Source organism: Cornus florida, unplaced genomic scaffold, assembly GCF_030987335.1.
Source record: "Cornus florida cultivar Cherokee Brave unplaced genomic scaffold, ASM3098733v1 CherokeeBrave_3.0.0_Hap2_Chr10, whole genome shotgun sequence".
Taxonomy (NCBI): domain Eukaryota; kingdom Viridiplantae; phylum Streptophyta; class Magnoliopsida; order Cornales; family Cornaceae; genus Cornus; species Cornus florida.
Window position 1 is genome coordinate 52,722,872 of NW_026775580.1, and position 23,399 is coordinate 52,746,270.

The window sequence follows — 23,399 nt, forward strand, 5'->3', positions numbered from 1 at the left end:
CGACTCCCTAATTCCCTCTAAACTATATTAACACTCCGGCCCTTTAGTACCCCCGGGACAACCGGGTTTTCTCAAAACCGATTCAAAACAATTTTCTCCCGAAAATCCCTTTTCATGAAACCCAATGACTTACATGCATGTCTCATACTTTTAATGTTTTTACAATAAGGGATTTTCACATAACACAACGAACATGCCTTCATCCATCATTCATAGCATATAAACAACGTAATAAGCATAGAAATTCATCATGTCCTCACATAACCACATATACACAATTAAATCATTTTAAACTACAATTAGCACAAATAAGCATGTTAAGTCACAATTCAAATAATTTGACTCACAAAAGTGCAAGAATATGCGGATTAGGAAGCCCCTGCCTCAAGTTTGTGCAAAACCCTCAAAATGGGTTCCAAATTTTGAAATCCCTATGGAGGCCCTTTGCTGAATTTGTTGGTACTCACGCGTAGAGTTCGTCGTGCTCTCCATTTGCCTCAAACGGCACATAAAACTTCCAAGTAGAGATAAAGGAATCAAAGATCAAAGCTTTACACAAAATAAAGAAAAAAAAAGCAAAGAACTAGAGAGAGAGAGGGAAACTTACGGGAGCGAGAGAGATAAGAGACCAAAAATGTGGTCTCTAGAATATGAATGGGATAGTGGTGGGTCCCGCCACCACTTTTATTTTTCTCTTTTTCTCTTTGCTCTAATTTACACCACATGAATACATGTAACACACCATTATACAAATGATACATAGCTCACATAATTCAAAATGTAGGAAACGCAAATGGACTCAACTAAAATCCCATACGAAAAACGTGAAAAGACAAAAATGCCCTCACGATGATAAAATTTCTGAAAAATTAAAAAAATGCTAAAAATCAGAAACATCACATTTCTACCAAATTCCAATTGGTATGAGAAAGATCAAGCCTTGAAATTAAAAAAAAAAAAAAAAATGGAAGCTACTGGACTAGACGAGAGAGAGATACGCAGAGAGAGAAAAGACTGATCTGGTCAATGGCCATTAGGCCTTTTGTGATATTTAATATATTGGTGGGGCCACTAACTTTTTTTAAAAAATATCTTACAATTTAACATATATATATATAATCATAAACTTTACATTAGGGTTGGACCCCCATTGCTTGTCCGCTAAGTTCCTTCCATATGAGTTTGTTTCCATGTACAACTCTACCATATTTAGGCAGATAAGTTACAGTAATGTGGATTCTTCTAAGAGTTGGTGGATTCACCTGCTGAACAGTAGCCCGGAGTCCTTCATTCTCCTCGCACAGAGCATTGATTTGTGCTACATTAGCCTCGTTGGCTTGCTTCCAAGCATTGATCTACTCGGTGCTAGCCTCATTGGCTTGCCGTAGGATGTCAATCTGTGTTTGTATCTCCTCGCACACTTTTTGTATGATTTCCTGTTGATGTACTTGTGTGGCATCTACCCTGTTGCCATTCCGTAGCGATGTCGCATGAAAGAAATAGTGAAAGGCTTTTTGTAAAGCTTCCCACAGATGGCGCTAAAGTGTAAGTGCAAAATTCAACACCAAAAACACTATAGCAAAGATAACGTTACTGAATTGAAATAATTTAGATAGAAGAAAATCAGATTGCTGAAGATTGATGTCCTTTTCCTTCTTATTGATCTCTTATTTATATGTGTTTACTGAGCTTTTCGTAGGGTTGTTATTGACAGTTTTCTATGTGGGTGATCAAGGGCCCTATTTCTTTGTGATGAATGGCGTTATGGGTCGTTTAATGCCCTTATCCTAGGCCACGTTCTTCTTGGGCTGATTTGAATGTCTAAGTGCCTGTCAATGGTGGGCTTTCGATGGTACTGGATTGTTGGGCCGCTAATTCAAATGACGGGCTACCCTTGTTTCATGGACGCGTGGGTGTGCTGTGATTGGTGGAGAAATTTCCCTCCACACTGTAGCTCTTGATAATAATATATGGCAAAAATACATTAGTCCAGTTTTTGTGCCATGGAGAAAAAGTATGCGAAGGATCAATCAGTGCCTCCATTTTTCAGTGCATTTACTCCATGAAATGAGCTTTTGTGAATACACATCATATTGACAAATTAGATTGAAGCCATATTACTTGGAATTGAAGGCTAGAATTTAGTGTTATGACGTGGGGTCTTTTTATTTTAACACTTCATATTTAAATTTTTATTATTTAGAACTACATAAACAATTTTTATTTTATTTTATTTTATTTTTTAATTTTTAGAGAATTATAAAATTTGTTCTCTGGTAATATGTCCTTCTCTAACTTTATTGGCCGGGAATCAGGTTGCTCGCTTAGTGGCACCCAAGTCCCAACCCTAAACATTAACTTTTCCAAACAACAATGGAATCTAGGAACCCAATTCAAAACTGATCCATTGCTAAGATTGAGAAGCTTTGCACATAGCAAGGTTAACCACCAACATTTCCTCTGAAACTTGCAAACGAAGAAGAGGCTGAAAATTGCCTTCCATAAACAACCCATTTATAACTAACATAACAGAAGGTGTGTGCCCATTGTTCCGTCGGTGACTCGGTGGTGGCGCTTATGGCATGGTTTGGTAAGAACTTTCATACTCCTGTTCGAATCCATGATTATTATATGTGTATCTGTATACATGAATATGTTAATTCTGTTGTTTACATTTTATAAGATTGAGATTCTTAATTTTTTCTTGATTGGTTTAGAATCCAAGTAGGTTGTGGAGAATTCGAAGATTTGAGTTTGATTTGTGTAGGATTTTTCTTACTTTTTTATACTCGTTTTGCTTAGAATTTGAATCCTCCGTGATACAGAATGTGAGCAGTAAAGTGAGAGCGAATTTATGTTTTTGGGAGCAAGCATCTTGGATTTCATTAGGTTTTCATTTTAGAGTTGTATTTCGTTATAAAATTTCCTATTAGTCAAGTCTTGGGCTACAAGAAATTGTTGTCAATTGGGTGTAAGACTAGATTGAGAGAGATATAGTGTAATGAGAGGGTCTCTAATCCTCTACCTCACACGTCCGGTACAAAGTAGGTACACGATACCGGTGTTGGCGTAGGTCAGGTTGTGTTGAACCACATAAATTTTGTGTGTATTGTGTTATTGTTTATTCTTTTTGTTGGACCTCCATGTTTGTACGGTTCCGCTGTCCCAACAATGGAAATTTCGATAATCACCTATATATATGAAAACTACACTTTTAATCCACTTTCTCTAGAGATGTCAAATTGAGTCAAAATAACCCACCCTGCTTCAACTGAGTGGATGTAACTTGGGTAAGAATTGTGCAATTACTCTCCTGTTTAGACTGCATCTTCAAAAATTGCACTAGCTACTACAAAAGGCATGCCAACACTCCCTTAACAATACAGACACAAATCAGAAGTAACAAGAAGAGCTGTGATTTTACATTAAGTAATCATGCAAATACATTCCAGTACTACATTAAGAAACAGTCCACACATAACTTTGCCTCTATATTAATATACACATACAAACACATTGCTTATTTGAAACAGAAACCTAGTTATGTTTTTTGTTGTGCTAAGAAAAAAAGAACTAAAAAATCAGCACTTGATTTCCTTAGTAAGATTGCTTTTGAGAAGGGCGTCTTTAGTGCTTTTCAATTTGTGAAGAGCATCCCTCATGTTTATACGCCCATCAGGAGAATCAGCGGTGCAAGATAGTCCAATCCCAATGGCCGTGACCAAGGAATCACGCTTTGATTCTGGATTAATTGTTTCACCATCATGACAAAGCCTGCCCTTGTTTAGAAGCAGCTCAGGGTCTGCTACTTGCTCCACACTGGTGGGAAAAGCCATTTGCACCCATTTCCTTAGGCTTAACCCTCCAACGAAAGTCTCATGGGTTGGACTCTTCCCGGTAAAAAGCTCTAGCAGCATAATTCCATAGCTATAAACATCTCCTGAAGTGGATGGTTTCTCTCCAAGACCATACTCTGCATCACAATTCATTTATAGATCAATACAGAAACATGTAAATTAATAAATTATCGGCCTAGCTTTTATTGAAGAGAACTACTAACCTGGAGGTATGTAGCCTATGGAACCTCTGAGGGCATGTGTAGAGCTGATGGAAGATTGATCGCCAGTTCTCTCAATCAACAACCTGGCCAATCCAAAATCTCCCACTTTTGCAGTCATGTCTTCATCTAAAAGAACATTGCTAGGCTTCAGATCACAGTGCACAACTGGGGCTTCACACTCATGGTGCAAATAGTTCATGACACAAGCAACATCAATGGCCACATTCAATCTTTCCACTATACTCAATCCCTCTCCGTTTGCGTGCTTTCTCCTTCCTACAATCCAATCCTCAATGTTCCCATTGCTCATGAACTCATAAACTAGAGCCAGAAATTCTATGTTCCTCAAGTCAATGCTCGAGCAAGATGTGATGATTTTAACAAGATTCCTATGTCTCACATTCCTCAAAGCCATGCACTCTGCAAAAAAGCTCTTCCAAGATCCATTCCTCTCTATGTCAAGGACCTTAACAGCAACGGCAATACCTTCTCTAAGATACCCTTTATAAACCGATCCAAAACTCCCTTGTCCAACCAGATTTTCTTGATTGAAATTTCTAGTTGCAACATGAAGTTCATCGTAAGAGACCATTTGGTGATGTCCTTTGAAGGAGTCAGATGTCTCAATGATGTTGGCTTTTCTTTTTCTGTTGTAGAACAGAAAACCAACTGCAAAGAAGAACACTAATGTCGCAGTGACTATGGTTATGATGAGAACCAAAATCCATCTTCTTGTATGACCGTGACTATTCTCACATGCCAGATGCAAGCAGAGCTTTGAGTTACCCTCCACGTAGACTCTAGAGAGATTTGTGAAAACCCCACCACTAGGAACTTTTCCTTCCAGGTTATTGAAAGAGAGGTTCAATAGCTGTTGGGCCCCTAACTTTTGTAGCTCAAGAGGAATTGAGCCAGAAAAATCATTTGAAGAGAGGTCAAGAGTTTCTAAACCTCTCACTTCCCCTAAAGTACTTGGAATATGACCCGAGAACATATTATTTGCCATGAACAATTTTTCCAAGCTCTTGCGTTTCCTGATTGAGTTAGGAATGTTGCCTGATAAACGATTGTGTGACAAGTCGATTGTGGCAACACTTTCCAGGTCCCCAACTTCTTCAGGCAAGAGTCCAGTCAGAAAGTTTTTGGAAAGATTCAATTTGGTGCTTAAACTAGGAAGATTGAAAGTTTGTTGGGGTATGCTTCCGTTGAGCTTATTGTTGGATAAGTCAATTGAAAGCAAATCCTTGAAGTTCTCTACATTAATGGGCACACTTCCCACTAAATTGTTTCCTGATAAATCAATCTCAGTCAATTTTCCAAGATTTCCTAGAAAATTTGGGATTTGCCTGACATATGATTTTCAGCAAAACTCAACACCTGCAATTCCTTCAACTGGCCTAGTTCTGAAGGAATTTCACTAGAGATATGGTTATAAGCTCAAATTTAGCAATGCTAGGCCAGTCAAATGACCAATTGAGGCTGGTATGCTACCATGAATACGATTTCCTCCCATGTATAATTTTGAAAGAACCTTGGAAAGATTGCCTATGGACTCTGGGATTACACCCTCTAGAAGATTGCCATCAATGGCGAGGAAGTTGAGACGGGTACTGTTTATCAAAGAAGTAAGAAAATTGAGACCATCATCGCCTGAGCTCACAATATAATTGTAGCCAATGTTATACATTTGCAGGTCTGGGAGATTTCCCAATCCTGGTGGCACTGTTCCATGCAGAAGGTTGTGTGCCATGCGAATGATTTGAATCTTGGTGAGGTTGTGCAGTGACCCTGGAATTGTACCAGTGAACTTATTGATGCAAAAATTAAAGCCCAATAGATTCGGGAGTGTGACACCAACATCGTTGGGAAGTTTACCCCACAAATGGTTAGAAGCTAAGGCCAAATAAACCAGTGAAGACATGTTGTATATGGGGGGTGGAACTGTGCCAGTGAGATTGTTGATGGTGAGATCAAGTCGTTTCAGATTTCGAAGGCGAGCCAAGTCACTAGGTATCATGCCACCTAGAGTATTGGTGCCTAAATTTAAATTGATGAGTGATGAAAGGTTGGCTATGGATGGTGGAATGGGACCTGAGAAATGGTTTCGTGCCAAGTTCAAAACTTGAAGCTCTTGGAGGTGGTTGAGCCCTTCAGGAATTGTTCCTGAAAACTCATTTTGCATCAAGTCGATGATCCTCAGCTTCGTGCACCGGCTTATGTTTGAAGGAATTGTACCTTCTATTGTGTTGGAGCTCATGTTTAGGACCCTCAGGCGAAAAAGGTTGCCAAGTTGATCAGGAAGTGTTCCAGTGAATTGGTTGTCATGGAGTTGAAGTGATCTTAGGAAGGAGAGATTGCCTATGTGAGGGCTCAAGGAACCTTTGAGCCCGAGGCCAGATAGCTCGAGCCCCACCACTCTGTGTTTGAATTTGTTGCAGACGACACCGGTCCAGTTACATGGGGATGAGTTTTGGTCCCAATCAGATAGTGGGTTGGGTGGTTCTGTGGTTGTGATCTGAGACTTGATTGAGATCAAGGCCTCCTTGTCTGTGGCAACGCTTAGAGTCGATGACTCTGCAGCAGCTAAAGATATGCTTTTAAAGGAGATGATTAGAACAACTAGAATGGAAAGCTGAACAATCAGAAGGTGAGGGAAATCCATATCTTTTGGGCTCTTTATTTTTCACTTGCATGGAAGAGAGAGATGTGTAGATAGGTATTTATAGAAAACAACATCTCACTATTCACATACTATGGCACATGCAATGCTTGTGGGATTTGGCTACTCTCAACAAGGATTTTCTTGTCCATAGTTGCAACAATTGACCTCTTCCGGGTCACACCTAGAGGTCACTAAAGCAAACAAGATCAACTTCTAGCCTGGGTCATGAATGATTACCCTAGAACTTAATTAAAAGTTTTGATTTTATTTTAAATATGTTGTATTGTTTCAACTTTCTTTTGATGCTTTGAATTCTTTTTCAAAGAATAATGTTATTTAGACTTATTTTTCAAATCGGTGCGGGTAGTCGAAGGAGTTTTTATTCCTTTGATGTACTGAATAAACTCACCACCTGAAAAATATAAAAACCCCTCGGCTATTTACGTCGGTTTGAAAAATTGGTTTAAAAATTATTAGAACAAAGTTCCACATTTAAGCAACCAAGAGTTTTTTATAGTTTGTTTTGAGTAAGGGTTGTGACTCACCAAGTTTAAGTCTCGAAAGACCCATTACATCTCAATTCATTTCATTCCGTATTGGTTTTATGACTGTTTTTGAGTTTCTCATATTCTCCAAAATTTTAATGACCTTATAAACGTTACAAAAACAAAATGTAAAGTATATTACTACCTACACTCACTGGTATATCATCTATTTTTAATTTTATTTTTCATAAATAATGTACAAGCTTTCAAATTAGTTTAGATTGTAAAATTTAAACTTAGTTTTAGTTTCATGATCTCAAGTACTTTGTTCTCATTCGTAAATTTTCTTACATGGCTCAAGTTGCTTGAGCTAGAGTATCTCCAGCAATACATTAAAACAGCTTTTTGTATAAAATATACACAGCCACGAATGATGTATAAATTTTTTTATCTCAACAGTCTGTTAATCTGTTAAGATAACCAATGTATAAAATTGTTGTATATTTTACACAATTTTTTTACACAGCCACATTAATATATTTCCTTTCTGCTCCCCTCTTTCTCATTCCATTAAAGAATCAACCATATATTAAGTAAGTTTGTAAAAGTTATGTGAAGTCCTGGCATGACACATGGTTGGTTATTATTGAGAGATATATTTTTAAACGTATAAAACAAATGTTGGAGCTAAAATTAAATAATTCAATTTTTATATACACATAGATTGAAGATATTCTAAGATATAGTGTCAAGTCACTAATGTGTAAAATTATTGTATATTTTATACAACTTTTTTACATAGTCACATTAGTATATTCCGCTTTCTTCCCTCTTTCTTATTTCATTAACGAAATAACCTATATTAAGTAGATTTGTTTTTTCTTTCCCCTTTCTCATTCCATTAATAAATAACCTATATTAAGTAGATTTGTAAAAATTATGTGAAGTCTAGTCATGATACTAATTAGTTGTTATTGGGAATATATTTTTATACAAAAAATATAAAACAACTGCTAAAGTTAAAAATAAATAATTTAAATTTTTTTAAATAAATTTATTATGACATATCATATTTATACAAATATATCTATATATATACTCCAACTGTGGTGAGGCCTCAAGTGAGATCTTTAATGCATTGCTTTAGCTGTTCAGCACTGGATTGTTGGGCCTTACGTGTGAACTCAATTAGTGCATGGAGTGGGTATGTAAAATTCACAAAAAGGAAAGCACATCTAATTGTAGACAACTCATCGTCAGCGACTTCTTTTATTGCTAAATGATACTCTGTTCGACGTAACCCCAACGTTCTTCACCGTGTTTTCTCATTTCAAATTCAAAACGATTATTGGGTTATAAAAGAGGGACTTGAATCCTCTAAATTAAATTCTTTATAAATTAACGCGTGACATTTAAAATTTATATACAGCACATCAACTAATTTAAAGAAATTTTAAAAATTACATCATTTTGATATAAGAAAAATTTATCAAAGTTTGAAAATTGCACCACTTTGAAATATAAAAAATTCACCATATTTTAACGATGGTTCTCTCTTCTCATCTTTTTCGAAAAAGATCGCTCCCTCTCTCTCCTCTTGCTTATTCCCACGATTGGGGAAATACTTAAGCCTCTATAATGGATTTTGCAATTTAAATTAAAAAAAATAAAAATAAAAATAAAAATAAAAAAAGAATTTTGCAATTTAGATTTCAAAAAAAGAGGGTGAAAAAAGAGAAATTTTGCAATTTAGATTTCAGAAAAAGAGAGTGAACCAGAGCAATTTTGTAGTTTAAATTTCAAAAAAGAGAAATTTTGCAATTTATATTTCAGAAAATAGAGTAATTTTGCAATTTAGATTTCAAAAAAAAAAAAAGAGTGAGCTAGAGATTTTAGGCGCCAAAAATTGTGTGAAAGAACATTCATTTTTGGCGAAATATTTCTCCAATTGTGGCAATGAGCTAGAGGAGAGAAAGGGAGCAATCTTTTTTCTGAAAAGAGGAGAGAGAGTAACGTCGTTAAAGTACGATAAATTTTACTTATTTAAAAATGGTGCAGTTTTCAATCGGTTCAACAGATAATCTAACTTAGAATAACTTAAAGAAGATTTAATTTAGAAAATCCAAGTCAATAAAAGAGACATAAAATCAAATCTACCACAAAAAACGGGTGGATAAATTTTTCTACAAATATAAAGAAAATTATACTTAACTGGAGGTTAGGTGTCTCAAATAATAAAATTATTTATTTTAAAAGTTTATTTTACACTTTGCTTGAATTATGTAAAATAATTATACATACTTCAATAACTATTATTTAGGTCTAAAATACCCTCCAATATCTTATTTCAAAACGCTAAATTATTTCCCTAAAATCAATTACTTTCTTAAAATAATTTATTTACTTAAAAAAATTAGGAAAACAAGATATTTTCTTTAACTTTGAACAATATTGTTACAACTTTCATATATATATATATTAAAAATTAGTAAAAAATTATACACTCAAATATTTGTCCTCAAAAAGAAAAATATAATTAAACTCTTTGACGAATATATAAAATATTCATTGTTTGTCGTTATGCTTGAGATGATCATCATTTGGCTCAATTAATTACATTTTTTTATAAATAAAAAAATAATTATTAATGTACCATTTATTAAAGTAATGATTTAATTTTTTCATGATCTCCCTTATCATAAGTGTAGGTGGTTTTAGCGTTGTTCAACATATCAAACATTTATTGACTTCTGAAGATCCATGACCTTGACCTTATAGTTAGGGGTGGCAAAAAATTGAAATGACCTGCTAATACGATTCGAACACGACACGAGTTAAACGAATTTGAGTTAACCTTAAACAAGTTTTGGTCATAAATGGGTCGATACGATTAACCCATTTAGTTAATCGTGTCATGTTTGGATTGAGGAGTTCTATGTAATCCGTTTTATATACGTTTAACTATATATATCGTAAATAAATTTTTATTTAAGTTTTAAAATTACTATATAAACTTGTATCTTATAATTTAATCTTTTGTAAACTAGAAACTATTTAGTAATTTGATTGATTAAAACTTATATTTTTTTTAGTATTTATTATTTTATTGAGTATTATTAATAATTTAAATAATATAAATTTTTTTTTTTTTTTAAATAGATCATTAAACAAGTTATATGTGTAACTCGTTTAATAAACAAGTCGAGTTAGTATTGAGAGTTCTTAACACGATTATTAAACGGATCATATTCAAGTTGAGCTGTTTAGTATAATATTTTTAAATTGACACGATATGATTTCGACTCCCGAATATAAATTATCACCCCTACTTATAATATCGGCTTCCAATATATTTGGGCAACGTGGTTTACTGAATATCCCATCATCATGCGTCACCGTGGTCCACAAATTCAAAATTACTAATCATTTTCATTTTGGTTAGGTTTTTAACTTTTGAACGTGTCACGGCTTTAGGGCTCAAATCCCCTGCTGTGAGTTACCCTGCAGTCCCCTGCTGTGAGCTGATGAAAGGCCTTAGTTTGGCCACGTGTGCTTCAGTTTGTAATATATCTGTGGGCTCCACTAAAATGGTGCAAAACGCATTATTCCGTTAAATCTGCCTTCCGTTAAACATCCATCTCTCGGCATCTCTGAAAAAGCCCAAAAGAGTCGGCTCTACAAATTAATTGAGCCGTCTCCAAAAAATTGGGTTGAGCCGTCTCCACATTTCTTCTTGAGCCGGCTGTCCATTATTTTTTTTTCTTTTATTTTTATTTTTTTTTGCTTGGCAAAGAGCCGGCTCTAAAAATTCTGAGAGTCGGCTTCATATTTATTATGAGCCGGCTGCCAACTCAAAGAGCCGGCTCAACAACTTAGAGCCGGCTCCATTGAACTTCAAGAGCTGGCTCCATTAAATCCCAAGAACTGTTAAATTTAGGTGTGAAATTAGTTTGGCAAAGGTGTGAAATTAGTTTGTTAGAACTGTGTGAATAGCTTATTTTGATAGTGAAGGTGATCAGTGTCCCTACTTATTAAACTTCATAATGTATTTTTTCTCATAAATATGACATAATAACATGTGAAATGTGTAATTGCTGCATACATGAGAAGATAAAATATTTGGATAACACATTGGTATCTAATGAAGCCAATTCAGTTAAAAAAAAAATAATTATGGAAGATTTTACATTCACTAGAATGGTTATTGAAGATTATAGAAGAAAATTCTACAATTAACCAAGATTTCAAATACTCTAAAATGCTTAACTAATGTCATTTTCAAGTAAAAAAAATCATAATTTACACTAACGGATGACAAATGAAAGAATTAAAAAATGTTAAATTTAGGTGTGAAATTAGCTTTGCAGAGGTGTGAAATTAGTTTTACAGAACTGTGTGAATAGCTTATTTTGATGATGAAGGTGATCAGTGTCCCTACTTATTAAACTTCACAATGTATTTTTTCTCATAAATGTGACATAATAACCTGTGAAATGTGTAATTGCCGCATACATGAGAAGGCAAAATATTTGGATAACACATTGGTATCTAATGAAGCCAACTCAGTTAAAAAAAAAACAATTATGGAAGATTTTACATTCACTAGAATGGTTATTGAAGATTATAGAAGAAAATCCTATAATTATCCAAGATTTCAAATACGCTAGAATGCTTAGCCAATGCCAATTTCAAGTAAAAAGAATCATAATTTACACTAACGGATGACAAATGAAAGAATTAAAAAATGTTAAATTTAGGTGTGAAATTAGTTTTGCAGAGGTGTGAAATTAGTTTTACAGAACTGTGTGAATAGCTTATTTTGATGGGGAAGGTGATCAGTGTCCCTACTTATTAAACTTCACAATGTATTTTTTCTCATAAATGTGACATAATAACCTGTGAAATGTGTAATTGCCGCATACATGAGAAGACAAATATTTGGATAACACATTGGTATCTAATGAAGCCAACTCAGTTAAAAAAAAACAATTATGGAAGATTTTACATTCACTATAATGGTTATTGAAGATTATAGAAGAAAATCCTAAAATTAACCAAGATTTCAAATACGCTAGAATGCTTAACTAATGTCAATTTCAAGAAAAAAAAATTCATAATTTACACTAACGGATGACAAATGAAAGAATTAAAAAATGTTAAATTTAGGTGTGAAATTAGTTTTGCAGAGCTGTGTAAATAGTTTATTTTGATGGTGAAGGTGATCAGTGTCCCTACTTGTTAAACTTCACAATGTATTTTTTCTCAGAAATGTGACATAATAACCTGTGAAATGTGTAATTGCCGCATACATGAGAAGACAAAATATTTGGATAACACATTGGTACCTAATGAAGCCAACTCAGTTAAAAAAAAAAACAATTATGCAAGATTTTACATTCACTAGAATGGTTATTGAAGATTATATAAGAAAATCCTACAATTATCGAAGATTTTAAATACACTAAAATGCTTAACCAATGTCAATTTCAAGTAAAAAAAAAAAATCATAATTTACACTAACAGATGACAAATGAAAGAATTAAAAAATGTTAAATTTAGGTGTGAAATTAGTTTTGCAGATGTGTGAAATTAGTTTTACAGAACTGTGTGAATAACTTATTTTGATGGTGAAGGTGATCAGTGTCTTTACTTATTAAACTTCACAATGTTTTTTTCCTCATAAATATCACATAATAACCTGTGAAATGCGTAATTGCCGCATACATGAGAAGACAAAATATTTGGATAACACATTGGTACCTAATGAAGCCAACTCAGTTAAAAAAAAATAATTATGGAAGATTTTACATTCACTAGAATGGTTATTGAAAATTATAGAAGAAAATCCTACAATTATCCAATATTTCAAATACACTATAATGCTTAACCAATGTCAATTTCAAGTAAATAAATATTATAATTTACACTAACGGATGACAAATGAAAGAATTAAAAAATGTTAAATTTAGGTGTGAAATTAGTTTTGCAGAGGTGTGAAATTAGTTTTGTAGAACTGTGTGAATAGCTTATTTTGATGGTGAAGGTGATCAGTGTCCCTACTTATTAAACTTTATAATGTATTTTTTCTCAGAAATGTGACATAATAACCTGTGAAATGTGTAATTGCCGCATACATGAGAAGACAAAATATTTGGATAACACATTGGTACGTAATGAAGCCAACTCAGTTAAAAAAAATAATAATTACGGAAGATTTTACATTCATTAGAATGGTTATTGAAGATTATTGAAGAAAATCTTACAATTACGCTAGATTTCAAATACGCTAGAATACTTAACCAATGTCAATTTCAAGTAAAAAAAAATTATAATTTACACTAACGAATGATAAATGAAAGAATTAAAAAATGTTAAATTTAGGTGTGAAATTAGTTTAGTAGAACTGTGTAAATAGCTTATTTTGATGGTGAAGGTAATCAGTGTCCCTACTTATTAAACTTCACAATGTATTTTTTCTCATTAATGTCACATAATAACCTGTGAAATGTGTAATTACCGCATACATGAGAAGAAAAAATATTTGGATAACAAATTGGTACCTAATGAAGGCAACTCAGTTAAAAAAAACAATTATGTAAGATTTTACATTCACTAGAATGGTTATTGAAGATTATAGAAAAAAATCCTACAATTATTCAACATTTCAAATATGCTAGAATGCTTAACCAATGTCAATTTCAAGTAGAAAAATATCATAATTTACACTAACAGATGACAAATGAAAGAATTAAAAAATGTTAAATTTAGGTGTCAAATTAGTTTTACAGAGGTGTGAAATTAGTTTTACAGAATTGTGTCAATAGCTTATTTTGATGGTGAAGGTGATCAGAGTTCCTGTGATTAGAATTTTTTGAGCCGGCTCCTTGCCAAGCAAAAAAAAAAATAAAAATAAAAGAAAAAAAAAATAATGGACAGCCGGCTCAAGAAGAAATGTGGAGACGGCTCAACCCAATTTTTTGGAGACAGCTCAATTAATTTGTAGAGTCGGCTCTTTTGGGCTTTTTCAGAGATGCCGAGAGATGGATGTTTAACGGAAGGCAAATTTAACGGAATAATGCGTTTTGCACCATTTTAGTGGAGCCCACAGACATATTACAAACTGAAGTACACGTGGCCAAACTAAGGCCTTTCATCAGCTCACAGCAAGGGACTGCAGGGTAACTCACAACAGGGGATTTGAGCCCACAGCTTTATTGTCAATTGGATTTTTTTTGTTTTTCGGAAGGTAAATCAGTTGGATTTTTTGTCAACGTAGAAGTTTCACTCTCATGGGTCCTACCATAACACTACACTACATTGCCTAAGAAATATGAAGTACTTGAAATTGAAATCGCAAAGACTAATTTTCGAACGACCATTTGATTTCGAAATCCAGTTCGGTATGCGATGCATTTTTAAAGGTTATGTTTTTTATTAATATTAAAATAATTAATTTATTATAAGAGTGTTTTAAATAGAAATTAAAATCATATTTAGTAATTAAAATTTATTTTGAAAAATTCAAAAATTTATTTTAATTCCTCTCCTATAATATCAAAACACACAATATCATCACTTTGGTGATATGTATTTGAGCCAAAATATCTTACATGTTATAAATTATTCTAAATTAATATCAACCATCTCAATCAGACTTAAATTTAAATGCCAATATCAAAAAAATAATATCATAATGCACGTCAAACAAAGCCCAAGTCTACCTAGTTGTGATTCTAGTGATGAAGTTATGTTTGGTTCATATAACTTCAACTCGTACACAATGAGACTTTAAAGAGTTACTTACGTCTTGACTTGGGCACCGGGGTAAAGGTTTCCCCATCAAAGGCCGTGTTGTTATTGTTGGTTGGCCTAGTGATCTTTACCTGCCACTGGGGGCATTAATCAGTAAAGTAAAGTCTTCAAGTCTTTGATTGGATTAATTTTGCAATGTGATACAATAAAAAATTTGAACTAATATATACTCCCTCTATCCCTTAAAAAAAAAAAAAAAAATTTCCTTTTGAGAAATTGTAACTCACAATTTTTCAAAAAAAATTTTTTTTTTTTTTTTTTTTTCTTTTTGAGACAGAAAAAATATTTTTTTTAATTTCAAAGCATTAATTCCATTTAACCAACATAGCATTGAACTAAAATCCAATGTTTTTGGACACATTCATATGAGCAAGAAGGCATTAGACATATCATACTGTGAGACGATATTTTCGTGTAGTAAATGTTACTCCACCCAATCCAAAGTAAACTCACAGTTGACGAAGGGAATAAATTGGTGTGACATTAGGATAAAGATCTTCTTGGAGATGATTTTATGATTGAAATTGAATTAATAAATGGGATCTACCAAAGCCACGTGGTAAAAATTGAACTACTAGATAAGACCAATTAATAATAGTTAACTCTATTGATGATATAATCTCCATCTTTGATACAGCATAGGACTTCTGTAGGTTGAAATTGGCTCTCTCCTTTCTTAGAGGCGTGTAAAGTGCTTTCACTAGGTAGAAATCTAATCAGCACTAAAAATATGAGAGACCAATTTTAACTCCCTGGTGTATACGTATGGACCTGTACACTTAATTAGTTGACTCAGTCTTCGCTTCACCAGGGTAGAAATTGATCAGCAAGCAAACTTGGTGTCTAAATAATTATGGCTTCTGTAAATGGTAGCAGTTACATTAAACATTGAAATAACAGAAGATGTCTTCCAGTCCATGTTAAATTCTTATGCAGTGCTACAATGAGGAGCATGAGTTCATTGTAAGAACACCTTTATTCGGTAGGAAGGAAGAAGGAGGTGCGAAGGGAATATAGGAAGTAAGAAACAATTTCTTTTATTTGGTACAGAGAAAAAAAAGAGACATGATAATAGGAGGGATGAATAGTCATTTCTTCATTAATACAAGGTGAGTTTGAATATATAGATATATTCGATGAAAGTTTGGTTCTGATTGCTATGTTTGTTTGATGAGATGTTGTCCCCATCAAGCCACCATTGGATGCTTGACCAATCGTAGGTGACATTGATGAAGGTGGAGAAAATGGTGAAAGAAAGATTTTAGCATACGGTTAAGGTTTTGTATTATGTAAGGTTGTGCATTTATTTATTTTTAAAATAAAAAATGTAAGAGTATATTGGATTAAAGAAAAGGTTAAAACGGTAAAAGCATGTGAACCGTTAAAAAAACAAACAGCTGTTAACTCCAGCAGGGGTGTCAGAGCCATTTTGTAACAAATTTAATCTATGAGCAATAAAGGTAAATCTAAGGAGGTCTATGGGCATTTCATCCTAAATTATACAAACACAATAAATTACAATTATCCTAAATTACCTTAGGGAGTTCTAACAAACCAAATCAAAAGAGGGAAAGAGACAATTTTTTATCTAGGAATATATCATTCATCCCTTATTCTCTTCCTTCCATCTAATATTTTCCTTTTCTAACTAACGAAACTCCTTTTTTATAAGGAAAACTACATTAAGAGCCCTATATAACAAATATGTCTATTTTAAAAGTTGAATTTTCAATTTAGTTGAGTTAAGCAAAATAATTACATATTTATTGAAAATTATTATTTATGTCTAAAATACCCTCCCAACTCTTATTTCAAAATATCAAAATATTCTTCCTAAATCAAATAAGTCTTTCATAGACAAAAAAAAGATTTATTGCAAAATTATTTCAAAATTATTAAAATAACCTTCCTACAAACAAAAGTATTTTTTTTATTTTTTATGAGACTGGGGAGTATATATTAGTTCAAATTTTGTATTGTGTCACATTGCAAAATTAATCCAATCAAAGACTTGAAGTCTTTTAAAGTGTTCATTACTTCGCTGAATAATGCTCCCAAAGGCACGTAAACATCAATAGGCCAACCAACAATAACAACACAGCCTTTGATGGGAAGACCTTTACCCCGGTGCCCAAGTCAAGACGTAAGTAACTCTTTAAAGTCTCATTGGGTACGAGTTGAAGCTATATGAGCCAAACATAACTTTATCACTGGAATCACAACTAGGTAGACAGGGCTGTTTGACATGCATTACGATATTATTTTTTTGATATTAGTATTTAAATTTGAGCCTCTCTGAGATGACTGATATTAATTTGAAATAATTCATAAATTGTTATATATTTTGGCTCAAATTCATATCACCAAATTGATAATATTGTATGTTTTGATATTATAGGAGAGGAACTAAAGTAAATTTTTAAATTTTTCAAAACAAATTTCCATTACCAAACATGATTTCGATTTTTACCCAAAACACTCTTATAACAAAATCAATAAATTTTTGGTATGTTGAACAAAATCAATAAATGTTTGGTATGTTGAACAAAATCAAAACCAGGTATAGACGACGCTTGAGACTAGAAATTTTTTTTAAGTCTAACATATCCTCTTGAGATGTGCTTTCGAAAGGATTACGATGAGTGACGTAAGTTTCTAAATGAGAATATATGGGTGGGTTTAGAAACAATGATAGGGTGGTAATATAGGATACGATTCGAATACGACACGAGTTAAACAGGTTTGTGTTGACCTTAAATGTGCTAGGGTCATAAACAGATTGACACGATTAATCCGTTTAGTTAATTATATCGTGTTTGAATTGAGATAGTTCAACTCGTGTAACCCGTTTAAATATACGTGTCATAAACAAATTTATATTTAAGTTGTAAAATAACTATCTAAACTTGTATCTTATAATTTACTCTTTTATAGATTAGAGATTATTCAGTAATTTGATTGAATTAAAATTTATATTTTTTTAGTATTTATTGTTTGATAGAGTAAGATTAATAATTTAAATAATATAATTTTTTGTTTTAATAAATATGATATTAAAGGGTTGCAATAAAGAAGTTGGGTTAAATGAATCGTGTTCGCGTTAAACTATTTAGTAGAATAACCCGGCAAACACAAATTGACATCCCTAAATTACAATGATTGAAAACATTCTCAAAGCTTTTATGAGTGTCCAATATATCTAATTAGAATAAGTGATACTTGAAATGATTTAATTTAACAATGCCAAATTCTTAGCAAGATAAACATTTTATTAATACCAAAACACGAACAAAAGTTGCAGTCAGAGTTGGCTAAGCTTATACATATATATGTGTGTGTGTGTGTGTGTGTTCATCTACTTAACACTGTCATTGACTTTCTAAACAGAGCTGGCTTCAATAGAGTGTCTCTAGCACTTTTCAGATCGTGAAAAGCATCTCTCATGCCAATACACCCACCAGAAGTAACAGTGGGAGAAACCCTTACCTCAATTAATTATCTAATTACCATGATCAAACAATCCAGTTGAGTTTTTGGGTAATAAACTCGTTTTTGCATGTAATAAATATTAATGGGGATGCTAATTGCTTAGTACAGTGTGTTCGGCTCCTAAAAATCGTGGTCATTTCCAAGTGTGGAAAGGAGGGTGAATGTTGGGCGTGCCAGGAACTGTTGTCATTGCAAAGTGAGTATCCGAACAATTATCCAATAGGAGATTGCAGGGATCAGGCGATTGTATGAAGGACTGGAATTACCACCTTCAAGGGTTCTTTTTGCCTTGAAAAAGGATTTCTGGATTAATTTATGGCTAGTGGAAAGGAAAGCATTATTGAAAGTATAGGACTTCAAAGTAAAGTGCTGGAAAGTAAGAAAGATAAGTGCGGGACTTGAATTAAACATATTGAAGGTGCATTACATGAATGTAAAGAGACATGAATGTAAAGATATTGAAGTGTTGTTTTTGCTGTGTGATTTGAACAGGGTTTGCAAACTAGTTCTAAGTGTTCTATTTATAGAGCTCCTCCATGCATGTAAACTGATGTGTGGCAGCCTTGGTAGCTTCCACTTCGCTAAATTCCAGACTGCCAAGTGCCCCATATTCTCTTGGCAGTTGTAACTTCCTCTTTCCATCTCCTTCTTCTTCTATCGCAAACTTCTTCCTTCTTCAGACACAATTTAAACCACTTTCTTCAACAACTGCTTCGGTTAGTGGTAGTTCCTTTAAGAAATTCCACCACTCTCAACCAACGTTTTCTTGTTTGGCCAAGTGTCCCACGATCTCTAGTAGTCTTTCTCTTCTGTAAAACCTTCCTTTCATGGTGTAACTTCCTTATCTTGAATGACATTCCAAATATATATGTATATATATCAGAGATATATTATTACCCACGTCCATTTAACTCTGGTAACTTCTTATCGTGGGTATTTTCCTTCGAAGCTTGGGAATATATGGCGCCATGAACTCCTGAATTTTAGCAACTTCCCCATCGTGGGTGTTTTCCAGAATATATATATATATATATATATATATATATTCTGCCCACCATGTTCCCTTAATTTTAGGCTGAACCTTCCATACTGTCTTCATAGCGTCTTGGTCACTTTTATTCTTCCACTGAGTTTTCATCGTGGGTTGCACTTGTAATATACTTCCTTAATTTTAGCAACTTCCCTTTAACCTTACCTCATATAGATTTAGAACTCAAGGCGTCATGGACTCCTTTTACGGTGATTACTTCATCGTGGGTTAAGTCTAATATATATATATATATATATATATATAAACTAAACAAACTCCCACGTCTCCTTCCTTTTAGCAAAGTTGTCTGACTTGACTACACCATCGTTGAAATCCCCTATAAATAAGGGGACTATTAACCCTACGCTCTCCTTCATCTAGCTTAGTCAACCTTTATCTTACCAAACTTGGTGAGTTTCCATTTATTGAAACCATAATAATCATTCTTTAAAAGAATTGATATACTATGGTCAGAACTATGATAAACTCAATGGAACTTACCAAGTGTGGTAAAATGGGAAAAAATGCAGGCCCTTGCTTTAAAAGATGGCAAGTCCTAATTTGGACTCGCCTCTTTCTATTTTAGCCAAAATAGAAAACTTCATGTAACAAGAATGGCCCATCCATCCAATTACTACGTAACTTTGAATAAATTCCAATAATGATTTATAAAAGTTGCGATCCAGTGTGGTAAGTTCCATTGGAACTCGCCACATATTTCCTCTTTATTGGTGGGTAGAATTAAATCAACCTTCAGTAACTCCAAATCATGCCTCCTCATTTGGAAATTCCCAATAACAATCCAGTGTGGGAAACTCATTGGAACTCGCCACATGTTGCCTTTCCATTGAGCCAAAAATAGTGGAGCAAACATATGCCCCCCAAATTCTATGCCATATGGAACAACTTGATGATAAGGCATGAGACTTGAATTCCGCCATCATGACCCACTTAAATTCCAACTTCCTATTTTCATGCGGCTCACTCCTTGGTCCCTTCAATATTAATTCCTTCTGTATCTAATTTGAAAAGCACAACATATCCCAAGAAGATCTTATCCATTTATAGCAAAGAAACCTTATTTCTTCTCTCTTTAAATTTTCTAAACAAACTCCCTTAAAAACCGTCATTGGATTTGGACAACCAAAGTAATAAAGAGTTTCTATACAACACGCTACGGTCTCTAAGTCCTAAATAATTTGACTTATCGGAAAATTCTAAATTGTATTCATTGTAAGAGGGAATGAAGGATACACTAGAACATGCAACCATTCAAATTTGTTTTGTATAATTGTGTTACTTACATATACATAGTTTTTCACTCCAATTTGTACACAAAATCTTGCTTAATATTAAATTTCATCTAGGACAATTGTAAATGTAATTACCAAAAACATTATTAATTAATACTATATTCTTAAATGTTGTCCCACCCCTGGCCCAATCCAAAAACTGAATTCTTGACGCACATACACACGCGCAGGACGGCCCTTGCTATCCTATCAGCTTCCACCACTTTTACCTTATCTCCATCCCAAAATATCAGCATTTGATGGAGTGAGGATGGAATGCAAAAGTCTGGGTGAATCCATTCGTGGCCTAAAAACAAGTTATAGGCCGCTGTAGACTCAATAACAAAGAAGGCTGTGATGGAAGTTCTATCTCCCACCGTTAATTCCAACGGTAAAATGCCTTGTGTCTTCACTATTCCTCCTGTGAACCCACTAATGGATACATCAGTTGGAATGATGTCTTTAGGTGACTTTCTAAGCATGCGCATGACATTGACTGGAACAACATTCAATACTGAACCATTATCCACCAGAACTCTTGCCAAGGGCCTCCCTTCCACCAGTACCTTGATATATAAAGGTTTGAGCTGCTGAGTCATGCCGTATGGTGGCTTTTCCAACACAATTTTCTTTGGTTTTGTGGGGCTGTTTTCTTCAATCACAACTCCCTTTAATTTTCGGAGATGCTCAGCTTCTTCTTCGAAAACTTTTTCTATATGGATACCATTATTCAGTTACATTATGATTGGCCCGGAACTAAACTGTCCAGGGTTTTCCATGGGAGGACTTGTATCTACTACATCTCCTTCCATTGAATTTGGCTGATTTGGCTGTGGCTCCAAAAATAAGGGAAGAACCACTACCATATTGCAAGTAAATTGACCTAGAAGGCTCCTAAAACAGATTTTCTTGCTGCTACTGGAACTATTGGAGATTTCCAAGTCTGTTCTATCTTTTGTAGGAGGGCCGTCTGCAATCAAGGAATTTCCAACTTCTGAAACCAAATCCAATAAATCATCAAGATCTCTAACTCCTCCTTTAGCTGGAAGTTCTGATAAGTCTGATGGTTTAGCCATCTTCTTTTGCCAGTTGGACCAGCCATGGTCTTTTTCCTATAATTTCCTTCTATCAGCCATCTTTCTTTGCTGCCTTCGCTTTTGTGTATGGGTCATATATGAATCATCAGGAATAGGGAACTTGGGATGATCAAGCCTTTTCCACCTGTCACTTTGCAAGATGGGAGGCTTAACCATTCTTGGTCGTAGATGCTCATTCCCCTTTCTAACCCATACTTCCGAGGCCAATTTGGCCTAGAATGCCTATCACCTTCAGAACCTCGGTATTGCCATCTGTTACTTTCATACTTTCTGCTAGGACGAAAACTTACCTTATAAGGAACCCTACTCCTTTCCACGCTCCTTGGAAGGAATTTTGGTTTCCGTGTTACTGCCCTTCTTTCTGTATGGACCCGGCTTTCCTTTTCTAGAATGGTCACAGTAACTAAGCTTTCCATCTTTTGGAAGGTTGGCTGGTCATGAACCTTCCGTTTCTGACCTCGGTCGCCATTGGAAAGGCTTTCTTTCTGCTTTTCTTGTGGAAAGTCTCTACGATAACTTTCATTCTGAATTTTACACTTGGGGCAACAACCCTGCTGGATTAAGGCTCTGAGCCTCACAGAGTTGCTTTTCCAACTCGGCCACTGTTTTCTCCATGGATGTTGCAGACTCTGGAATTTCTAGTTTTCCAATAAACCCTTAATCTGCCAAGTCCACCTTTTTCTTAGGGTGTTTCGAGGCAAGGTAAGTAACATTTGTGGCAACGACCTTGGGGAAAGGATTTCTATCAACACCCATGACTTCTGTTTTTTCTAGAAACTTCAACTTGCCATCTTCAATTGCCTTCTGCACAATATTGCGAAAAATAATACAATTGTTAGTGGAATCCCTCTACGAATTATAAAACTTGCAATAATCTTTCTCGGCCATTTCAGAGGCCGTTGGCATCTTATGGCCTACTGTGAAAATCAGTTGCTTGTCAACCATAAGTAAATCAAAAATTTGCTCAGCTTTAGAGATGTCAAAAGAGTAACTTCTAGAAGGATCTGCCCCCTTCCAATTGGAACCAGAGGCGGCCTGCAAGTTGGTTGTGGCTGATTTTGGTTTTGCTAAAGCCTCACAAGTATAGCCTTTTTTATGTTGAGCTCGGCTACATTTACTTCAAACTCCCTGATAAGCGCCGAATATTACATATTCAAGCGCCCTTTCTTGCATTAGTTAAGTCCATTATTAGAGGATAATGTACAGTTTTAATTCATTTGTGTATTTCTTTCTGGTTTCAGGTGGTTTTCCCGAGAATGATCAAAGAAGTGGTTTTGACATCATTTGTGTTGAAACACGTGCGCCGTGCCGGGGAGTCATCTTTTGGACCGAACCTCTTATGTTGCAGTTTTTGTGAAGCCATGGCTTAGTGTTCATTGTGCTTCTGAGATGGTAGCATGTCCACGATCCGGTTTGATGAGACTTATAAGAAGCATTGTCAAAGCTGTAGTGGCAAGCTCCCGCAGGTGCCC

General features: G+C 34.3%; 1 pseudogene; it reads right to left on the reverse strand.

The window, feature by feature from the left end:
• Positions 1–3,314: 3,314 nt before the first annotated feature.
• On the reverse strand, positions 3,315–6,803 carry LOC132279674 (probable LRR receptor-like serine/threonine-protein kinase At3g47570; annotated as a pseudogene).
• Positions 6,804–23,399: the final 16,596 nt, after the last annotated feature.